The sequence below is a fragment of the Diorhabda sublineata genome, chromosome 1, assembly GCF_026230105.1.
Source record: "Diorhabda sublineata isolate icDioSubl1.1 chromosome 1, icDioSubl1.1, whole genome shotgun sequence".
In the NCBI taxonomy this organism is placed as follows: Eukaryota; Metazoa; Arthropoda; class Insecta; order Coleoptera; family Chrysomelidae; genus Diorhabda; species Diorhabda sublineata.
In genome coordinates this window covers 33,243,701-33,268,530 of record NC_079474.1, presented here as the reverse complement: position 1 = coordinate 33,268,530, position 24,830 = coordinate 33,243,701, and the positions used below count along the sequence as shown (strand labels likewise).

The 24,830-nt window shown below is 33.3% G+C and overlaps 1 protein-coding gene across 2 annotated transcripts in view; it reads left to right on the top strand.

Moving 5' to 3' along the window:
* Positions 1 to 24,830, top strand: part of LOC130441776 (cortactin-binding protein 2) — a 128,522-nt gene that overhangs the window by 26,960 nt on the left and 76,732 nt on the right. The window contains exon 1 of one of the 2 annotated variants that reach the window (XM_056775580.1): positions 5,814 to 5,951. The exons of the other annotated variant lie outside the window; for it this stretch is intronic. The gene's annotated coding sequence lies outside the window, so the exon portion shown is untranslated. Of the gene's footprint in view, positions 1 to 5,813; positions 5,952 to 24,830 lie in introns of those variants that run through there. 2 annotated transcript variants of the gene reach the window in all.

The window sequence follows — 24,830 nt, the reverse complement described above, 5'->3', positions numbered from 1 at the left end:
CCTTGCCGACAATATTTTGTTTGATCTACCATTTTATGCGAGAAAGGCAATCGAATATTCGAATTCGAATAATCGAATATTTAATTATAAAACGTATGTAATGTACGAGTAAAATATACCTGTCTGTAAGGGAGTTTGGTTTAAACAGGGTACCAGACGTGAACTGAGCCCCATTTTGTTTGTTTACTAAATATTTATTATTAAAATCATACTTGTCCTTATTCTCACTACACTGTTCAATTTCATTGTCATTATTCGTCCATGGTTTACAAAACGTCATATTTTTATTTATTTAAAGAAATTTATGAGTTAAATCTCACCAAGCAACGCCACTGTTTATTCTGTCTAGCAGGAATATTTCGAAGAAATTGTTTATTTACGACTTCGACCAATAGAAATACATTTATGTTTACAAAACAGTGATGATGAGTCCACGTGGACTGACGGTTTGTTAGATGTTTACCGAATGTTGTACGAGGAGTAAACATTATTTTTCATTTCTTAATTTGGTATGATTACCGTGCGTTTTTATAAAATATTGATTGTTTCTCGCATAACTGTCTTTTGTAATCGATATTGAAAGAACTATATCAGAATAAAGTTTTAGTCCAGTCTCTTTGGATTATATCTATAGTTAACATAGATTGAGGTTATAGAGGTTATTATTTCATTCTATAACAATTCCTATTACCGCCATTTATTTCCTTTTATATCAAACGTTGCTTCGTTTCCACATATTTCTTAGCGACCGGCTTATTTAGATTCAACTTTTTTCTAGTCTTGTCTTTATCTTAGTTTTAATGATCGATTTTCAGTGCAATTGTCCCGTTGTGGTAAAAAGGAATGCTGGTACATTAATCAGCAGACGATTTATTTAGTACAACTTACAGTAAAACACTAGTTTTTATTTCATTTAATGTTTCTACTTCAAATATACAGGGTTTCATACTTATTTAAAGTATCAACTGTAAAAACATTGTTTTTAAAAATATTCTCCATACAAAAAGATCTTTTATTATTACTTGGACATCTTTTGTTCGTAAAATTAACATAGGAAAATTTGTCGCATTGTCGTGGCCGAAGGTCGTGGTGAAGAATATGAGTCTACGTTTAGTTTCCCTGATTTCTTCAAACAATTCTGGCCATCAAATGCTGGTGACTATTCAGAATTGATCGTTCTATGTTGCAGTATTGGAACCGTGGAGACATTTCCAGTTATTCTGTGAAAATAAGAGACCAGTTGTTTTTTATATAGGACAAACATCACAATAGTTAGATTATAGATTAAATAGTCAACATTATAATGAAAACAAACTGTCAGACATGACTTCCCTTAGAAAGTCATTTTATTATACAAAAATTAAGAATATTTATTAAAAAATACAAATAATTCATAGTTGTAATTCACTTGTGGGTCGTTTACTTGATAATTTAGTGGGTTTTTTCGTTTTTTATATAGGACAAACATCACAATAGTCAGATTATAGATTAAATAGTCAACATTATAATGAAAACAAACTGTCAGACATGACTTCCCTTAGAAAGTCACTTTATTATACAAAAATTAAGAATATTTATTAAAAAATACAAATAATTCATAGTTGTAATTCACTTGTGGGTCGTTTACTTGATAATTTAGTGGGTTTTTTCGTTTTTTATATAGGACAAACATCACAATAGTCAGATTATAGATTAAATAGTCAACATTATAATGAAAACAAACTGTCAGACATGACTTCCCTTAGAAAGTCATTTTATTATACAAAAATTAAGAATATTTATTACGAAATACAAATAATTCATAGTTGTAATTCACTTGTGGGTCGTTTACTTGATAATTTAGTGGGTTTTTTCGTTTTTTTTTGTCTCACAAGTTTGTGAATTGTTAAGGGATCCCATTCACATTACACAGTCATTTTCTATTGTCTCGACCATTGATTATTGCATTAATATGTGTTGTTATATCTATTGTTTCACCAAAATGGATTCTGACGCAATGAGAAATTTACCAGCTCAATACGAATCGTATACGTGGTAAACTAGAAATGGACCCACGAATTATTGATATATCAAAAAATCGAATGTTATTTCGATATATAAACGAGTTTTATATCAAATATTTTTTGTATCTGCTACGAATGATTCGGAAATTAATTCTGATTCTTTATATTTGGGATTGAAAACTGCCAACGGCGTGTCGGTAAACTCATTGCCACCAATTTCACATCAAAAATTTCATTGAATTCGCCGTGGGGTGATTTTAGCGTTCTGCTAATTGTTTCTACGGATGTGGGATTTTCAAATCGATCATTTTATATTTGTATCACTGGATACAGTACAGTATTCATCATTTTATTATATGGATAACATATAAGAATAAATTTTGAACATTCTTTGACTTTGACAAAATATCAGAAGAGGCTCTATTTCGGTCTGAAAAGCCTTAAGTATACCAAATATATAAGCTACTACTCTTTGGAAACAGTCTAAATATTCTTTGAAGTCATAGTTGTAAGATCTTCTTCCATTGATGAAGCTCCTTCTGACTTTGGAGGAACTTCTTCTATCAATAAAACCTCTACTAACTGTCTTCGTTTCTGTTTCCTTCGGTTTCCATAGCTCTTTTTGTTTAATTAGAACCTATAAGATCTTTTTTTATTGATGAAGCTACTTCTAATCAAGGAGGAAGTTTACCCATCAATAAAGCCTCTTCAAACTGTCTTAGTATCAGTTTCCTGCAGTTTAACTCACTTATATTGTATTAATTAGACCCTGTAAGATCTTCTTTCATTGATGAAGCCCCTTCTGTCTTTGGAGGAACTTCTTCCATCAATAAAACCTCTACTAACTGTCTTAGTATCAGTTTCCTGCAGTTTAACTCACTTTTATTTTATTAATTGGACCCTGTAAGACTTCTTCCATCAATAAAGCTTTTTCTGTCTTCGCCTTTTTTTGGTCAATTAGTCCCCGTAAGATATTTTTCCATTGATAAAGTTATTTCTGACCATGGAGTGGTTCACTCCATTAATAAAGCATCTTCTAACCGTTTTACTTTCAGTTTTCTAAAGTTTCAGTTGAACTGTGTTTCGAAATAAAAATAATTATAAAAAATGACTTGTTTCGTTGTGAGATCGGAAATATTTCAAATAACCCTCGTATATCAACTTATTAAGACTACAAATTCTCATATGCAGTAATATTTGATTAACAAAAAGTAGAACACGCCATTTTATTAATGTATATATAAAACAATAGCACGTTTTCATTATAATATAAATAAAAAGTTTATTTAAATAACACGAGCAGGTAATTTTGGTTTCGTGAATGGACACGTATCCAAACAAACACGATTCAATTCTAAAATTGCGTTGTGTTAATTACAGTTAATGTTACAAAGTAGAGCTAAAATTGATCGGAAAGGCCGGTGAAATAACTAAGAGTAGATAATAAAATTAATTTTCAGTGTTTTGATCATTCCTCGAAATGTAAATTGAGTGTGAATGATAAATTTATATGCTGCCAAATGAGTCGGAAAGAGTTTAAAAAAGATTTATTTAATGATATAGGCCATTGAATATTGTCTTTCAAAAACAAATATTTAACGACCATTTTCTAAAACGACTCATTTATACGATAGCCAAACATATCAGCTTCGTTCGGAATAGTCACACACTGAACACATTCCGAATATCATATGGACGTGTCAAATGCGCATGCTTTGTTCAGACAGGAATGATTTATGAACATTTAGTTTGACATTTAAACTAACTAACATAAAATGTATATATTATTGATAATTAAGATTTATCCTTGATATCTAAGTTTAAAGAAAACTACCACGATTTTGAATTGGAAGTACGTCGCCAACTCAAATGTAAAATCACAAAAATTGAAATAAGAACGAATGCGCACAGACCTGGATCCGAGGATACGTTAGACATATTCAGAACACTTTCGGAATTAGTTTCATCAACACGAACGTGCTTTATTCGCACCGGAAACGCACAATTTCAAACTGCGCATGAGTCTGATGACAGAACATGTACAGGATCTACAACAATAAAACATTCGAATGATCAAAAATAGGTTGGATTCCATTTGCAAATAATAACCAAGATAATTTGTTTTTTAGAATCAATTTTCTTGGACTATTACATATACATAAAGATTTTATATCAAATCTTGTCAAGACAGAAAACAGAATTATAAAAAATATGATTTAGCCTTGAACAGGTTTTTGTTGCGAATTTTCACGTAAATTTAACCTTGATTATATACGATGCGGCCCCGAATAAGAAATATTTTTTTACACAAGTTCAAAATTGTGCTAACGACTTACTATAAAAATGAGACATAATCAAGAATCTGCAATATACCGGGTGGACAACTAAGAACCGCCGTCGGTTATATCTCAGTAACGGATAATTTTCAGAAACTAAAAATATAAAATTGAAATTTATCTAATTAAGTGGCAGGATAATCGATTTCTTCAACAAATTCCGCGCATTTTTCATTCCACAAAGTGGGGGAGAGTGGGAAACTAGTTATGAAAAAATACCTGTAAGTCCGGTTCTGTTTAACCAATTTCTATAAACTTGATGTTGTTTAGAAGAATAAATGCAGTAATACAAAATATATAAATACGAAGAAATTTAATTAACAAAGTGAATGGGAGAGGGCGTTGTTTCATTCTTACATTGATCTACCTGCAGTGATTTAAACTGTTCTTATAATAATGTTATTATTGCCGCTAGATGGCGTTATCTAAACGTCAAACTAATATTACTAACAATGTAAACAAATCATTGAATAAACTGTTAGTGCCTTATGTATATTGTCTACGAATTCAAGCGCAAGCGTGAGTTTAGTTTTTATGGAAGATGCATAAAGTATGTAGACGAAAAGCAACTTTGATAATAATAATAGATTTTACATTGGCCCATGGCTCCTGTAATATAACCTAAGAATAATAATACGAAAATATGCTTATTATACGGACACATATCAAGTCGTTTTATTTTTCTTACCACTCTCGTATACTCTATTAAATAATTTTACACGTCCAGAGCATTTCCTTTGGTACGTTAACCACCTACATGGCGTTTAATAAAATCTGACGGATAATGGGATTAAGGATTAGTCAAAAAGTAGAAGAAAATACTAAAATAAAAAACTTAGATAATTGATCATAAAATGAACGTCGCTTTGCCCTTCCGCTGGTATCCTTTGTGATTGCAACACATGCGCGAAATCCTTATTCACTATATTCTGTCGGAAGTATTCTTATAATAGAGATGGGTACGGTTATTACGTGAAGTAACACCCGGAAGTTTCGGAAACGGGATTTTGCTAATAATCTGTTAGTTAAAGTAAAAAAAATTGGATTATTACGGTGGACTATATAACTAGAAATAAACAACATTAAAACGAACAATTTCTCGAAATTTTATCTTGTAATTTCAATCTAGTTAATACACCAACAAAAGATACGAGAAGAATGTCAAAAATTCTCCTTGGTCTTCTCGTTAAATTATAAAGATAAAAATGAGTTTTTTGTTTAAAAAAATAGTAAAAAAGACTTTACATTATACCGATTTTTCAATAAATTCAAATCAAATAGCTAATATTAATTTTTATAACCTAAAAATTATTTCCTTATTAATTGATATATAACAAAATGTTTCTGGTTTATTATTACAAATGTTTCCGTAGAAAAAACGTTGTCGTGTTTGTAACAACCCCTCGCCCAGCTCTCAATCACAATGGTATTTTCAACAAAACAGTATAGAGCCAGTTGGAGTAGTATGTCGGCTAAACTCTCGACGGGAGGACTCGATTCGAGTAAACTCTCGAAAAGCGGCCTAATGAGACGTCGTATTATTCGTAGTTTCTTTCTCAAATTGTTTAGTGACATCTTTTAAATAAGCAGAAATGGTCGTTTATCATTTTTGGTACGTTTTTTTTTATCATAAAGCTAGTTAAGAATGCGATATTTTTTTGTTTACAACAGAAACTTAAATGAAATGAAAGAAAATAGTAATAGGATAAAATTCATTGGAACATAACAAAAATTAATGGAAAAATAGTTTACCGGCGATCTGGGGTCGGAAAGTTGAAGGGTGTAGGTTTTGAAGGGTCAAAAAATAGTTCATTTCGATTTGTGGTAACACTTGAAGGCCTATTTGACACAGTTAATTAGCAAATTTATCGATAAAAAATTCCTCACATAATTTATGTTAAAAATTCAAATAACCAAATTTTTGGTTTTCTATTTGCTTTATTTTTGTACGAAATTCCCAAGTACATTGTAATTGTTTTGGTTTATAATATTTTTTTTTGGTAATTATTTAGTTTGGGTTGCATACGCCCGATTTCGTTGAAATTTTAGTATGTTATACAGTTTTTTATGCTGAAAAAGAATATGTATTTATGTTGGGTGCAGAAAACATTCCTTTACATAGTTTTTAAGGTTTGAACATTAGGAAATGTACACCATCTTGAATAATTGATATTTGGCAAGCTCTTAATGTTTGATAGTATTAGGGGCGGGGGAAGGTCTTACTGTTAAAAATTTAGACTATCTTTTAACAAAACCCTCCCCCCAATCCTCTCCAACATTAAATATACTCAGTTACGATTAATGTAACGACACAATCAATTTCTAACAATAATCATAAATTTCTATTAGATACATTCGTGGCATTTCTTCAATAAATGCTTCAATTCTATTTGAATATGAATAATGTATTTTAAATAGAAATACCCCAAAATACTGACGATAATGAGAGACAGAGAGTATGAGCCTAACCTAACCTAACCTAACCTATCTAAATTTTTAACCTCGAAAAAGTATGTGAAGGAATAATTTCCGCGCCCTTCTCCATAACATACTAAAATTTCAAGGAAATCGGGAGTATGCAACCTAAACTAAAAAATTACTTGTCGAAAGTTCACCCCAATTTTCAATCGAAAACATTCACGTCAAAATATCAGATATTTTAAAAATGTCGGTGGGCTTTTTGTTCATCGAAATATCTACTTTCTGATAGTATAAATCATTAGGAGGTAAATTTTCTTAAAAAATGCAAATGAAAACGAAATCAAATTATTTTGTACAATTTTTCTCGTTTTTTTTGCATTTTCCTTCAGAACTTTTTTTCACCATTAGAAAGTATAGATTTCAACTAAAAGCCCATGAACGATTCCATAAAAGACCATCAACGATTCCATAAAAGACCATCAATGATTCCACAAAAGCCCATGAACGATTTTATAAAATTCCATCAACGATTCAACAAAATCCAATGAACGATTTTATAAAATTCCTTCAACGATTTTATAAAAGCCCATCAACGATTCCATAAAAGCCCATCAACGATTTTATAAAGCCCATCAACAATTTTATAAAAGCCCATCAATGATTCCATAAAAGTCCATCAACGATTCCATAAAAGCCCATCAACGATTCCACAAAAGCCCATGAACGATTTTATAAAATTCCATCAACGATTCCACAAAAGCCCATGAACGATTTTATAAAATTCCATCAACGATTCAACAAAATCCAATGAACGATTTTATAAAATTCCTTCAACGATTTTATAAAAGCCCATCAACGATTCCATAAAAGCCCATCAACGATTTTATAAAGCCCATCAACAATTTTATAAAAGCCCATCAACGATTCCATAAAAGTCCATCAACGATTCCATAAAAGCCCATCAACGATTCCACAAAAGCCCATGAACGATTTTATAAAATTCCATCAACGATTCAACAAAAGCCAATGAACGATTTTATAAAATTCCATCAACGATTTTATAAAAGCCCATCAACGATTCCATAAAAGACCATCAATGATTCCATAAAAGCCCATCAACGATTCCACAAAAGCCCATGAACGATTTTATAAAATTCCATCAACGATTCAACAAAAGCCAATGAACGATTTTATAAAATTCCATCAACGATTTTATAAAAGCCCATCAACGATTTTATAAAGCCCAGCAACGATTTTATAAAAGCCCATCAACGATTTTATAAAATTTCATCAACGATTTTATAAAAGCCCATCAACGATTCCATAAAAGCCCATCAACGATTCCACAAAAGCCCATGAACGATTTTATAAAATTCCATCAACGATTCCACAAAAGCCCATGAACGATTTTATAAAGCCCATCAACAATTTTATAAAAGCCCATCAACGATTCCATAAAAGCCCATCAACGATTCCACAAAAGCCCATGAGCGATTTTATAAAGCCCATCAACAATTTTATAAAAGCCCATCAACGATTCCATAAAAGACCATCAACGATTCCATAAAAGCCCATCAACGATTCCACAAAAGCCCATCAACGATTTTATAAAATTCCATCAACGATTTTATAAAAGCCCATCAACGATTCCATAAAAGCCCATGAACGATTTTATAAAGCTCATCAACAATTTTATAAAAGCCCATCAACGATTCCATAAAAGCCCATCAACGATTCCACAAAAGCCCATGAACGATTTTATAAAATTCCATCAACGATTCCACAAAAGCCCATGAGCGATTTTATAAAGCCCATCAACAATTTTATAAAAGCCCATCAACGATTCCATAAAAGACCATCAACGATTCCATAAAAGCCCATCAACGATTCCACAAAAGCCCATCAACGATTTTATAAAATTCCATCAACGATTTTATAAAAGCCCATCAACGATTCCATAAAAGCCCATGAACGATTTTATAAAGCTCATCAACAATTTTATAAAAGCCCATCAACAATTTTATAAAAGCCCATCAATGATTCCATAAAAGTCCATCAACGATTCCATAAAAGCCCATCAACGATTCCACAAAAGCCCATGAACGATTTTATAAAATTCCATCAACGATTCCACAAAAGCCCATGAACGATTTTATAAAATTCCATCAACGATTCAACAAAATCCAATGAACGATTTTATAAAATTCCTTCAACGATTTTATAAAAGCCCATCAACGATTCCATAAAAGCCCATCAACGATTTTATAAAGCCCATCAACAATTTTATAAAAGCCCATCAACGATTCCATAAAAGTCCATCAACGATTCCATAAAAGCCCATCAACGATTCCACAAAAGCCCATGAACGATTTTATAAAATTCCATCAACGATTCAACAAAAGCCAATGAACGATTTTATAAAATTCCATCAACGATTTTATAAAAGCCCATCAACGATTCCATAAAAGACCATCAATGATTCCATAAAAGCCCATCAACGATTCCACAAAAGCCCATGAACGATTTTATAAAATTCCATCAACGATTCAACAAAAGCCAATGAACGATTTTATAAAATTCCATCAACGATTTTATAAAAGCCCATCAACGATTTTATAAAGCCCAGCAACGATTTTATAAAAGCCCATCAACGATTTTATAAAATTTCATCAACGATTTTATAAAAGCCCATCAACGATTCCATAAAAGCCCATCAACGATTCCACAAAAGCCCATGAACGATTTTATAAAATTCCATCAACGATTCCACAAAAGCCCATGAACGATTTTATAAAGCCCATCAACAATTTTATAAAAGCCCATCAACGATTCCATAAAAGCCCATCAACGATTCCACAAAAGCCCATGAGCGATTTTATAAAGCCCATCAACAATTTTATAAAAGCCCATCAACGATTCCATAAAAGACCATCAACGATTTTATAAAGCCCATCAACAATTTTATAAAAGCCCATCAACGATTCCATAAAAGTCCATCAACGATTCCATAAAAGCCCATCAACGATTCCACAAAAGCCCATGAACGATTTTATAAAATTCCATCAACGATTCAACAAAAGCCAATGAACGATTTTATAAAATTCCATGAACGATTTTATAAAGCCCATCAACAATTTTATAAAAGCCCATCAACGATTCCATAAAAGCCCATCAACGATTCCACAAAAGCCCATGAGCGATTTTATAAAGCCCATCAACGATTTTATAAAAGCCCATCAACGATTCCATAAAAGCCCATGAACGATTTTATAAAGCTCATCAACAATTTTATAAAAGCCCATCAACGATTCCATAAAAGCCCATCAACGATTCCACAAAAGCCCATGAACGATTTTATAAAATTCCATCAACGATTCCACAAAAGCCCATGAACGATTTTATAAAATTCCATCAACGATTCCATAAAAGCCCATCAACGATTCCACAAAAGCCCATGAACGATTTTATAAAGCCCATCAACAATTTTATAAAAGCCCATCAACGATTCCATAAAAGACCATCAATGATTCCACAAAAGCCCATGAACGATTTTATAAAATTCCATCAACGATTCAACAAAATCCAATGAACGATTTTATAAAATTCCTTCAACGATTTTATAAAAGCCCATCAACGATTCCATAAAAGCCCATCAACGATTTTATAAAGCCCATCAACAATTTTATAAAAGCCCATCAACGATTCCATAAAAGTCCATCAACGATTCCATAAAAGCCCATCAACGATTCCACAAAAACCCATGAACGATTTTATAAAATTCCATCAACGATTTTATAAAAGCCCATCAACGATTCCATAAAAGCCCATGAACGATTTTATAAAGCTCATCAACAATTTTATAAAAGCCCATCAACGATTCCATAAAAGCCCATCAACGATTCCACAAAAGCCCATGAACGATTTTATAAAATTCCATCAACGATTCCACAAAAGCCCATGAGCGATTTTATAAAGCCCATCAACAATTTTATAAAAGCCCATCAACGATTCCATAAAAGACCATCAACGATTCCATAAAAGCCCATCAACGATTCCACAAAAGCCCATCAACGATTTTATAAAATTCCACCAACGATTTTATAAAAGCCCATCAACGATTCCATAAAAGCCCATGAACGATTTTATAAAGCTCATCAACAATTTTATAAAAGCCCATCAACGATTCCATAAAAGCCCATCAACGATTCCACAAAAGCCCATGAACGATTTTATAAAATTCCATCAACGATTCCACAAAAGCCCATGAACGATTTTATAAAATTCCATCAACGATTCCATAAAAGCCCATCAACGATTCCACAAAAGCCCATGAACGATTTTATAAAGCCCATCAACAATTTTATAAAAGCCCATCAACGATTCCATAAAAGACCATCAACGATTCCATAAAAGCCCATCAACGATTCCATAAAAGCCCATCAACGTTTTTATAAAATTCCATCAACGATTTTATAAAAGCCCATCAACGATTCCATAAAAGCCTATCAGAGATTTTATAAAGCCCATCAGCGATTTTATAAAAGCCAAATGTTCACGTATAATCTACTTAGAGTTTGATTTATTTCCGAAAATATTTTCGGCATGTAATTTTTTGCAAAATTTCTTGAGAGGCGCTTGCCTTGCCTGGACCACTTGTTGTAGCCTTTTTTTCTTTTTGCTTCTGTCACTTTTTTATTATACGAGGCATACTTTTCAAGTAAGTACCGTTTTGGAATTAAAAAAAGAAGTGCAAAGATATCGCAATACTTTTATTTTTACATGAAAGCCTGTACCTTAATCTACTTTTCTACATAATTTTCGTGTATATTGAGGCACTTGTCATAACGTGGCACCAGTTTTTGAATATCCTCCTCATAAAATTCTGCCGCCTGACTTGTTAACCACCGTATATCACAACTGTTATCGTCTTGAAGACGCTGACCGCCCAGGTGTATCTTCAAGTGCAGGAACAAATGATAGTCGCTGGGCGCCAGATCAGGGCTGTAGGGAGGTTGATCTAGAGTTTTCCATTGAAAAGATTTGATGAGATCTTTGGTCCGATTAGCCACATGCAGCAAAACGATACCCTTACTCAACTTTAGACGTCTTTTGTTCTGGATTGCACGACGCGGATTGTTCAATGTCGCACAATAAGACGCTGCATTAGTTGTCTCATTACGAGGCCGAAACTCCACTAGCAATACTCCTTTTTTGACCCAAAAAATTGTGTACATGATTTTCCGGGCGGTAAATTGTTCGCTTAAACTTCACTTTTTTGGGTGATGATGAATGTCGCCATTCCATGGATTGTTGTTTCTTCTTCTTCACAGATCTCACGATGAATATCGATAACATTCAGTAAACAATGTACACAATAAAGAATCAGACTGTAATTGCGTCAGTGCGTAGACAAGAGATGTAGGTAACCAGCGCGCATGTGCGGAACGCCGACCTTGGGGTTGCGGCGGCGGAATCGCAAAACGGTACTTACTTAAAAAATATGCCTCGTACTTTGTGATATTTTTTCGAATCCTGTTTGAGATTCTCTAAAATTACCAAAATTCTTATCGTATCCATCCTGCTTTTATCCTTAGTTGTTCCATTTCTACTGCTACTATTCTACTTTGTCTTTTTGCTCATTACCCAAGTTTCACTTTTAATTTTACGTCACCTGTGAAAATGATTCCCAGGTATTCAAAAGCTTACTCTATGTAGTCTTCCATCTTTAATTATTAAATCTTCCACATGCCTAACCTTTTGGTATTTCTTTATATTTTCTTAAATGTATCTGCATATACTAATCCGTTAATTTTTACAGGTTTCTGTATTCAATTATTGTATCCAGTTTATAATTCTTCTTTTTTATTATTTTTATTATCCTATCCACGTAAAGTATAAATAGAAAAGGACTAAGGTTATCTCTTTTTTTTTACACCCATCTCCATCCCAAAGTCAGTCGATCTTTTTCTATCTATTTGAATTTTCATATATTCCTTTCGTCATCTCTGTTATTTTTCTAAGAATTCCTATTTTTTTCATACCATTTTTCTAATTCCTCTCCCCGTTCAATTCCCTTATTTTTGTCTCCGCGATTCTCGTGTGTGTTTCTGACGATCGCCTTCTTTATGTGGAGGTATCAATTGTTTTTTCCCTCAGTCTATTTACTTTAGTTGTGCCCCATCCCTTTCCTGTTTGTCCCATATGTCACCTCCACACGCCTTCCTTTCTTGTCTTTCTATAGTCGTAAAATTTCAATTATTGTTTAATCTACTACTTTTGAAATAAGATATTTTTCATCAGGAGCTTCATTTATGAAAGTTGTTCTTGAATCATCAATGACATATCAACTCGTTTTCGTTGAACATTTTCAGTCACAACTTCTTCATTTTGTTTTATGTTCAAAAAACAAAATTCTTGGGTGACTTTCGAGAAGTTTCTTTATTGACATATAAGAGAGCTTAAAACTGAGAATCTATTTGTAGAACTACAAATTTTTCTTTCTTAGTTTTGATTCTGGGATAGTTGGAAACATTTTTTGCTAATACACGCTTAATGCATCTCCGTTTATTCAATAAAGGGGGTATGTTGCTAAGTAAGACACTTTCCTATCAACCTACACCGGTATAAACGAGTTTTCTCGAAATTTATTGCGTGGGTTATTTATCAAAAGATGGACAAAAACATTTAAAACACGAATCACGTGATGGAAAAAATATAGAAAATATGAGATGAAAAATCTCGCGTGAGAAACGGAGCGTATCAAATTTTATAATTAAACGTGCCTTGCAACAGCGCAATTTTAGATTGAGGCTCTTAATCCCGATAAACCATCTACAAAATATTGATGTTTCCTTTTTACATTTAAATCCTGTCAAAATTTTTGTCACGGTTTGTTATTTATTCAACCAGCTTTCATATATTTCGTATAATATATTTTTTCCACCTTCTTCTCTTTCTGCTCTCCTGTGGAATCCATTTCATTATTTTTTTTTGCAATCTTGGTTCCGCCATCTTATCGCCGCATGTGTGGAATTATACCAACTGAAAGGTGAGAAATTCGTCATAAAAATCAGTCTGACTTTTACGAATTTTTCATTAAGGGTTAAAGTGTTTCAAAGTCATTGAGAAATTTGATCACTTCATTCTTGAAAAAAATAAAAAATTCCATCTATGCCCGATAGATAAGCATTCGCTGATAATTTGTTAGCTTATATAAATATTTGGTCAGTTTAATTCAATATTAAAATAAATTAAATAAGTTATCATTGTCGTAACGCGCATGCTTTAGGCCGGTTCATTGTATCAGGGCCACAGATCTATATCAGGACATTGAAGACTTACGCACAGATCTTTAAAACTTAAATAAATTTCCCCCACTTCGTATCGTTCATAGTAAAGATCTGTGCGTAAGTCTGATGTCCTGATATAGAACCGGACCAAAGCATGCGCGGCAGTTCCCATTCTCCGTTTAGGTTAGGTTAGGTTAGGTTTCGTGCCATGTTTTCTAAATCATCGACATCGTTATCACATATTACCGGATATAACCAGGTCGATATCAATATCCCTCGCTTGGTTTGCGAGCCTATACCAGGACTGGTTGCCTAGATAAATCCAAGACTGGTCTGCAACCGTAGGCTTGGGCCATTATTGGTTTGCCAAGGCCTGGTTTACTAGCGTTAACCCAAGCTAATCCCCCGTCTGGGGGCTCCTGCATGGGTGGTGTTGCCAATAGCGAAGCTTCAATTTAATTGTGGCTCTACTGTTAGAGAAAGATATAAACTACTACCACGCTGGTACCTTCGAGTTGAACCATACAGAGGCCGCGTTTAATCGTCTATCGTCAATTTTTATGAAACGAAACTTTAGAGAGTGAGTAAATTTGTAATTCTAATTTGATAGGCCTACAATATGAGTCGCTCTATAGAATTGTGGGATTCAACTTTAGGGATAAAGTCGCCCACGAGGCAGCTATAATTTCATACGGAATATTATTGGATAGGATTGAATAAAATGATAAAGGACCAAGCTTATTCTAATTCTGATCCCTAACAACTTCGACAGTTAATTAATACGTTCATATCAACGAATATACAGGGTTAGTTCGATTTTTTCTTATATTTTCTGTGATAAATAGTATGGTCAATTTAGACATTCGAAGTTACATAAATTCTCATCAAGCTGAAAATCAGTAAAATTGTTTAAAATACAATTAAACATAGAATTTGAATGTTTCCCATCATTTCCGTGTATAGAGAAAATTTGATTCAAGGTCAAAGGTAAAAAAAAGAGTTTTTCGCAATTTTCAGCAAAACGGTGAGTTTTATCATAAAAAAACTTCAGACGAAAATTGTAGATCATAAAATTATCTACAAAAAACGTATGAATACTTTTTTTCCTACAAGCTACTGTTTCTGAGATATAATGATTCAAAAAGTTGTAAAAGTTTAATGGTTTCACAAATATATAAACGTGTTTGTAAGAAATTTCTGTTGACTGGTGGGAACTGTCATCAAATAAATTATCAATTGACGAAGATGTTCTGCAGCTTTGGTATTTCTTGTGCAATCATTATAACCATTAAATACTTCAGTGAATCTGAAACATTATAATTTTTACAACTTTTTGAATCGTTATATCTCAGAAACGGTGGCTCGTAGGAAAAAAAATATTAATACGTTTTTTGTAGATAATTTCATGATCTACAATTTTTGCCTAAGGTATTTTTAAGATATAACTCACCGTTTTGCTGAAAATTGCGAAAAACTCTTTTTTTGACCTTTGAATTTGTAGCTCCAATCTAATTTTTTGGTCTAATTTGACCGGACTAAAATATACGAAATCAATAAATAAATATATGCGTCGTATAATTAACACAACAACTGAAATCTAATGATCATACACAGCGAAAAGAGTTTTTTGATTAAGAGTTTATTAATCGTCAATATTGTCGGTTTTGGGGTTTTGATAATCCACATGTGATTGTTGGAAAACAATTGCATCTACAACGTGTCATTTTTTGTCATACATACCAGTTATATTAATGTTACCAATACGTGGTTTTAACAAGACGGTGCCACGTGCTCAATTTTCTTATTTGTGGTCCAATAATTCCATTAATTTGGTATCAGTCAACTGGGGAAAGGTATTTGATCCATCATGTGCTAAATCATTCAACTCACTTCGAACCATCAAATGTAGCTGGCCGGAACTGGTACTTGGAGTAAAAATAGGGTCGGTGCATTGTTCTTCGGAGCTTCCTGATGATACGTTGTCTCCAGTATCAATATTTTTCGGATCTAAAAGCGCAATTGGTAGAGTTAAATCTTCGTTATGGGAAAAAGGTCATATAGCAAATTTGGAAACTCGTTTTTGTAGTTGGCTTTCTTAGAATAACCTTCAGTCTATATTTGACAAAAATATAGTTGGTGGGCTCCCCGATACCATTGGAATTGCAAAAGGAACGTTTTTTTTTCTTCCTATTCTATCCACTGCACGCTACAACTAACACAGTACATGTGGGGGCCCCACTATTTGTCTTGGTCTCCAATTAAAGTACTAAAATATTTGAAATAGATTTTTTCACATTTTCGGAAAACACCTGGCTTGCGATTTCACCATAAATTCTTCACAAATATAGCAAAATTTGTCAGGAGAAGTTTTGCAGCAGCGGCGCGTTTGACTCGGCATTTTCGTCTTCATAATCACTTTTTGCTTACTACGAAACTCGACATTATTTTTATATTTATTATTCTGAATAATACATTTACCGATATTAACCGCCTGCTAATGTAAACAGGGATAATTAAGCTATTGAAAAGTGGTACGTGTTAGAGCTAAATAAATATTATCTGGTATGTTACGAAAATCGTGTCGGTCAGTATAATAGTTTGTCTAATTGACATCGATGTGAACTTGTCGACTAGACTATTATAAATCAACGGAATGAATCGAAATGTTGTTAGTCAAGACACCTAGAATGTGGTGAACATCATTTTCGCTTTGTCGAGGTACTGAAAGACACCTGTAGAATAATCTCTTTCATAAGTAAGAGAAAGATTAATATCTGTTTGTATGCTGCGTCCTACATAAGAATGAACAGTATCTAGAACGGTAGTAAGAAGAAAAGGACATGCGGAGAGGAAAAAAAGAGAAATGATTAATGCCACTTATTCAATCGAAGAAATAATCATTCTACACGCAGAAAACATATTTTGAATGTTAATTTGTTTGTTTAGTTAGAATTTTCTTATAGGTACAAAAGCAAAAAAATTTCCTGGATATATATACAGGGTGATTGAGTACTATGAATATGATAAAGTTAAGTACGAGCTAGTAAACATAGTAGGCATTCCAAGAAGTGCGGTACATCGCATCTTAACTGAATATTTGGACATGAGAAAACTGTGCACAAGATTTTTTCACGATGTAACAAAAACAGCGTCGTGAAGAGTGTGTCACATAAATTTTTCCGCTGTTTCATAACCATGGATGAAACGTGGGTCCATCACTTCACAATCGAACCAAAAGAACAATCGAAACCATGGATTAAAGAGAGAGAATCGGTTCCAGAGGACGCAAAGGTTTTTTGGGATAATTTCCATTAACTATCTTGAAAAATGAAAAACTATCAACGGCGAAGTTATTGCAACTTTTAAGCGAAGATATCAAGCAAAAACGGCTAAGAAGAAAGTATTGAAATACACCAATTGACACATCCGTTATTGCAATGATCAAAATTAATGATTTTAAGTTTGAATTGCTACATTATCCACCTTATTCGCCAGATCTAGCCCACTCGGATAATTTTCTCTTCCCAAACTCGAAAATTTGTCTAATTTGAGGAGCTTATTATAAAAAATGTATCGAAATTATTGAACATTTTTGCGTTTTATTTGTTGCGCGATCCTCGTAGTTGTACTAATTTTTACCAGACCGTTTGAATAACATATCAATATGAATAGAAACCGTTTCGAATCTAAATTAAATTCTCTCGTATAAACAATTACGACGTCAAGAGATGTACGTTCTAGAAACCAATCCAATTCTTCAATCAGAAAAGTCCTTTGTGTCGTATGTTTACTGTAAATACAATCCCTTTTGTCACATTTCATTGGGACGGGCAGGAAATTTACAGGAATTCCATCCTTATAGATTCACCCGCCTCACGTCGCAGAAGGCACTAAATATAATCAGTGAGAATTGTGTATCGTAATTTAACAATATGTTGAAATATCCCGATGGGATTTCTTCATTTTTAACTATTAAATCTCACAAAAATTTACTATTAGTTGATTTTTATACAATTATGATAACAAAACTGGTTCCAATCTGCCTTAATTAACGTCCTCTTCATAATGTTTTAGTCCGTAAAGCTTTTATTTACGTTTAAAAACAATTAGTACACATTGAGGACTAAATCTGGAGAATATAGTGGCCGCGGAAGAAAATTAAAGTACAATTATCCACTTGTAATGTCGTCTTGGTGAAAGAAGGACTCAATGGACTCTTCTATCAACCACTACGATGTCAAGACTATTGTTCGTCACCTATCTATCACCGATAGTGAATCTATCGTAGTAGAGTCATTTTCAAACACCTTCTGCGGTTGGTACTTGTAATAAGTTGTATACCCATTGAGAAGACCGAACTTGTTGGCCAATTTCTGGTAGATGATGTTGCATATTTGATTATACCGGTGTAGATAGTCAGTATTAACACACTACCAGCAAAAGTTTTATGTTGAACGATCTCTAGTGTTCGTTGACACTTCTGCATTTATCAGATTCGGTATTCGGATCCTTGATAACATTTTTCTTGTAGTTATTCGTGTTGATAACTTGATCCTGGATAGCCATCACGAAGCCTTCGATCTCTGGAAAGATATTGCCGCTGTTAGCTATCTGTTTGAACCTTCTTTCTCAACATGTGGTTGGTTGAGGTCGGATTCTGGCGATGCGAGATTGAGGGGTGAATAATCCTTATCCGCTTTGATTATAACTCGGTGTAGGCGAAAAACTTATGAATTACTCAGCTTTGAGCTTGTATTTACTTATCCAAGATAAAAAGTATCTGAAGGATCCACTAATGTCTTGCATATTTGGAGTGACACTTCATCGACTCTATTTGGTTGGGTGTAACTGTAAGTGTAACTGTCTTCTTCTTTCCGTTTATATCTTGCGCTGCAAGATAATCATCCGTTCTCTGAATCCATTATAGTATTTTCTGTCATCTATTTTTTCTCATTCTAGCTTATTACTTTCTGTATATTGCTGCGACTAATAAAAGCAAATGATTCAGCAAATGGTCAGGCCGGTTTCCATTTTGGTTGCTTTGAAATAAGAGTTGATAATGAACTTAGTGGCCCACATTATGCACTTCCTTGGCAATCTGGCCTGTTGTGGTCCTAGGAACATTGACTTGAGTTGTCGTGGAGTTATTGATGTCTCGAACAAGACCCACTACCTAAATACTGAACGGACCAAGAGGTTATGGTGATGAATCTTCTACAAAGTTCTACATTATGCATTTTAACCTTGACGACAGAGAATATGGAAGATAAAGAAAATGTGGCCAAGGAAGGTCCAATAAAGGTGACTCTACAAAAAGGCTGGTTAACCAGTGAAGCGAAATATTCAATACTAAAACCCTCTAGATACCGGCGGAGATGTTTTTGGTAATCACAGTTTCATCTGATGTTTGTTGAGAATATTATGAGTGTTTTTCAGGATGTTGCTAATCAAAAACAAATGAAAGGTCAATAAATATTTTCCTTTTTACCTCGATCACTTTTCTAGTAAATTTTGTAGTAACTTCTACGTACTTATATGTTGTTTTACTTCATCTTAATGGTTTCTGTTTCATGGATCAAATCATCGCAATCAAATCATATTATCCATTAATCCGTGATGTTTTGATATGGTTTGATATCGAAACGAAACTGTAATATATACAGTTATAATGTTGGAATTTCTATATGCAGATTATCTGCATTGCAACGATGCATACTCAATCGTCAACTACTAATTACGAGGGGTAATCGATAAATACTGTTGAATCTTATTGCATTAACTGTACTCTTGAGAATGTTTCATATTTTTATTACTATGTACTTATAACGATGACATAACCTCAACTACTCGTCTGTAAACATTAATAAAAATGCAATATATTCGTAATATAAGCAGTTGAATACATAAAAATGATATAGGAAAGTATTTTACTAATATACGAGGATGTTTCGATTAATTTGTTTACCTGAATATAATCCGTTCCTGAGATATGGCCGTACTCAATTGACCACCCGGTACATTTGTCAACAGTTTTCATGATATGAAATATCAATAATTAATTAACATTGTTGACGTTGCAATATTGAAATATGATGTCCTTTGTTAATAGAAAATATCAAATTTCAAACAGTAATAAAAGCTTATTCAGTTCAAAAAAGTCTGGTGAAACTGATATTCGGTTGCATTGGATATAAGTATACTTTGACGATGTATATATTACAAAAAATAATAAAATTCTGGCTTGCTCTTATCACAAAACCATCAGTTGTTGATGTACCATTATACAAGTTATTGATTCGGAAACGTACAAGTTAATTTCATATTTAAAACTCCAAAATTGTAGCAAGAAATCACTTCTTTATCGTTTAGATTACTTGTGTTGTTGGCCGCGTATTTTCAATACCTTATATGCGTTCTAGACCATTGTAGAAACTTCTATGAAGTTTCTACAGTTAGTTCAGAAACATCTGAATAAATAGTTCCACAACGGTCACATAATAATAAATGGAGATGTCTTTTATCTTTTCCACTACATTAAATTATGATCGGCGCCGTTAGATGGCGTGTGTCTGTTTATTCGTCATAATATTATAGTTATAAAATGCAAAAATATGTAAAACCACGTCGGAGTTATTTTGGAAGGGTTATCAACTCGCTGGTAGCACGGGGGAAGTCTTTAAAATGTAAATTGGAATAAGGAGTAAATTTACAGGATGTTACTTAAGTTTTTTTTTATTTGATACCATTCACCAACAAAAAAATAACTCAATAAAAACAAATGGTTAGGTTAGTAAAGTTAAGACTAATTGCTTTTTTTTTTCGATTTTTAATTCGATTTTTTTGTTTATTGCAATGAAAATATTGAATTACATTTTATAACTCCATAAAAACTTTTTCATGGGAAGTATAGAGCCTCAATTGGAACCGAGGAAGCTGTTGTCAATATAGACATAATTCCCAGTCGTTTAAATGACCTTGATTCGTACCAACAAACTAAGCAACGCCTAATAACAGCCAACTCACGTATATTTGAACCAATTGCCGAGGAATTTTTTTCATTCCACAACATGCGATTTGAACGCATCATTGGATCATTGAATGCCAAATTGTATGGCGGATGACCCCTCAATTCGATGTTTTTGTATTGGTTTAATCCACGATCATTGAAAGTCATCGTGATTTTTTTCCATTTTTAGACCAAGATGATTGTTTCAAGTTTCTGTAAACAATTCAAATAGTAAACAATTCGTATGAAAACCCCCGTATCTCTTTTCGAATTATTTTAGCCGAGGTTTTAACTGGAAAAAATCTTTACACAAATCTTGATCTTGCTGAAAACGATATCAGTATGAAAGTGAAATATTAATTAGGCAGATTTGAACCCAACCATCCTGAAGTATTTAATAAGAGCGGATAGGATGATTTAGTTAGAAATACTCGAAATAATTAACTGAAATGTCTTTGTGACAAAATTCTGCCGTCGTCTGAAAAAGATATACTGTGTCAATTCACCTCAAATGGCTAGGTGGTGTCTTGTAACTTCAAATCCCCAACGAAATTAATTAAAGGAAACTGTTGTAATCAACAAATTATTCTAAAATGGTTCCATACCAATTATCTGGAATTATTAATCCTACTAAATAATTTTATGTATTATAATTAAAGTTTTCATTTGTTCCAAGAACAAATCAAACATCAGTCTCTTTAACAATACAGGGCGCGCTTGAAACTACTACTAAAGTAACTTTAAAAGTGGAAGGTTAAATTTTGAAACCTACGAGGATTATAGCATATTTTTCACAAATAGAATCTAACGCAGTCATTTGATCACGTCTATTTTGTAGTAGAACAACTGAATAAATCGAGAGTGAGGATTGCTAGCACTCCTGTCATCTACACTCGCACGACTCAGGTCGAGAGCCACTAAAAGACGTTTCGCGAAAGTTTGTAGCGGGCATTATGTCTAAATCGTTCGACAGTATGGAAAACGGGTAAGAAATTCTTAAAAACGGGCTCTATTATCGACGCGCCGTGTTCTGGTCGACCGGTATTTGTAAATAGTGTCGCTGCCGTTAGTTGAGCAGCCGAATCAACCCGGAATCCGCACTTGAGGAGGTTGATGAGAATTTCGCGAGTAGTACCCGGATAAAGCAGCCTTCAAGCTAAACGGTACGGTCAATCGGTATAAATACGTGTACTGGAACGACTCACGTCTTCATTGAAGACTTAAACCTGCATGGGGTGTGTGCGCGGGAGTTCTCGTGGGTCCGAGAATCACGTGACGGGCCAAAATTATCTGGAAATGTTTAAAAGATTAACTTGAGCTAATGGTCAACGGTCCAACACTCGCGAATATCCGTCATTACATGTAGGATGTGTGCGGGAGTACCTTAGTGTTCATTTTGGAGAATGGATTCGTTGAGTGTCATGTGACCTACCACTCTGTGATTTTTTTCTTGTGGGGCCTTGTGAAGGACCTCCGAACTGCAATTGAAGAAGAAATTGATTGACAAGCTTCACCGAATTTGCTTCTTCGTTGATTAACGTTGCTGTACATGCATTGATCGAAATTGACATCAATTCGAATTCCATGTTCTTATGAATAATACGTAAATTAGTAAAATTCATTATTTTTGACGTGTGAAAACGCTATTTCGAAACTCACCTCGGTATATTAGTTATTAGAATTCAGCGAAACTTTTCAGATTCCTCAAGTAATTAATAAAAATCTAATATAAACATTTCTGTCTTGTTTTTGTTAGGTTAATTAATTAATTATGTTTGGAACACAAATTTTAATTAATTTTTTTTTTTTGAATTTTCAGGTAAGCATCCTTCTCTTTCCTGATTGTGGTAAAGTATAAATATTGTGGTATATATATTACGAAGATGTATGTACTTGCTTTCGTATATTACCGAGTAAATCCTAAATTAGGATTTCCATTTTAGCATAGAAACAGATGCTGAGCAGCGTTTCCATTTAGATTTGTTCAAACAACTACGAGGTCTGGCTATTAAATAACGAGACTTCTCGCCTAGAGGGCGACCTAGACGGTAGGGCCTTGTCTATGCATGTCCCAAAACACGTTTCCGTCATTATTATAGTATTTGTACAGTGGCGGTTTGAAACGAACGTGTTTTTTTCTCTTATGTGACGAAAAACAAATTTTTGAGTGGTGCAAGCGCTTTAGTTAAGGCCGAAAGAGCACTGAAGATGACCAGCGCCCACGTCGCCTTGTGACTGTTTTAACTCTAGTAACAGAGACCAAAATCAATCAAATTGTACATGCAGATCGTCGAATGAGCATCCGGATGATTGCTGAGGTTATGAACGTCGATAAGGAAATGGTTAGAAAAATTTTACATATAACAAAAGTCTGTGCGAAGTTGGTGTCACAAAAATCACTCCTGACCAAAAGTTCTTGCGTCAACGGGTCTGATGAGATTTCCTTGAAAGGTTAGAAAAAGATCTGCTTTGAAATGGACCCGATTTGAGTCGATGGAAGCGGTAAAGCAAAAAACGGCAGAGCTCCTGAAGGCCTTCACCAAAGAAGACTTCCAACTCTTCGATCTATAAGAATAACGTATGGAAAAGTGTGTGGCGAGGGTAGGGAAGTATATTGAAGGGAAGGATTCGAATAATTTTATACTAGGTGTGACTAATTTCATTAAAAACAGTGAGAGGCACACGAAAACCCAATATAGAACTTAATCTCTTTCAAAGTTCTTAGCTAGCAACGTTAGTCATAAAAACAACAAGAAGTCGTTTGATATCAAATCGGGTGAATAAGATGGATAAGAAGCGAATAAATTATTTGTATTTATTGCACCTCTTGGTCTGAAGACAATGGTATGGAATATGCTAATTGAAATAGATGCATCGTAAATAATAAATGCTGTGAAAATAAATTTAAAGTATTGTTTTAACCATACTTCGTACATACTATCATTCATACTTTCGGTATTTTAAAAATGGTTTGAAAAAATATGTCGTTAATTATTTATATCAACAATTTTTTATAGATTTCAATGCTTTTCATATAATTGGTGATATTTTCGATTTCTGCAGTTCACTTTGTATTCAACAAATATAAAGTTATCTTTGGTGTTCACTTTGATACTTTCGAACTTTTGCCAGATACTTTATGCTCGTTTTTGAAAAAAAAAAACTCTCCTTGTCATTTATTTAGCTTCTTTTTCACTTTTGCCAATCAGATTATGCTTATTTTTGCTAAAACTATCTTTTTATGTTCATTTTGTTACTTTCACTCGACACTGTATATATATTTTCGACAAAAATGTCTTTTTTGTTGTCTTTGATGTTCATTTTGTTATTCATTTAGCTTTTTCCGACACTCTATGCATATTTTTATCAAATACGTCGTCTGTGTTGTTCATTTTCAAAAAAATTCTTTCTCTATTGTTATTTCACAGTTTTGCCAATCCCTGTACGTTCTATTTTATCGCCAGGTGACGTGATTGGAATTCCTCTCCAATTATATCAAAACAATGACATTTGAATGACACTTTTAATCGTGTTTTATAACTTTTTTACGAAATTTTATGGAATTGGTTTATTTTTCAATTTGAATACCAAAGAAAATTATATTTTCTGATTTTATCACTACAAGTTATTTCTTTAACGCGTTCAAGGTGTTCAGTAATTATATTGTAGTTGAAAAAATTAACGATGTGTTTCCGGAATTTTTTTAAATCTGACGCGCAAAAACTATTCCACCTTGAACCACACTTAATAATGGCGAATTTCTTAATTAGATAAA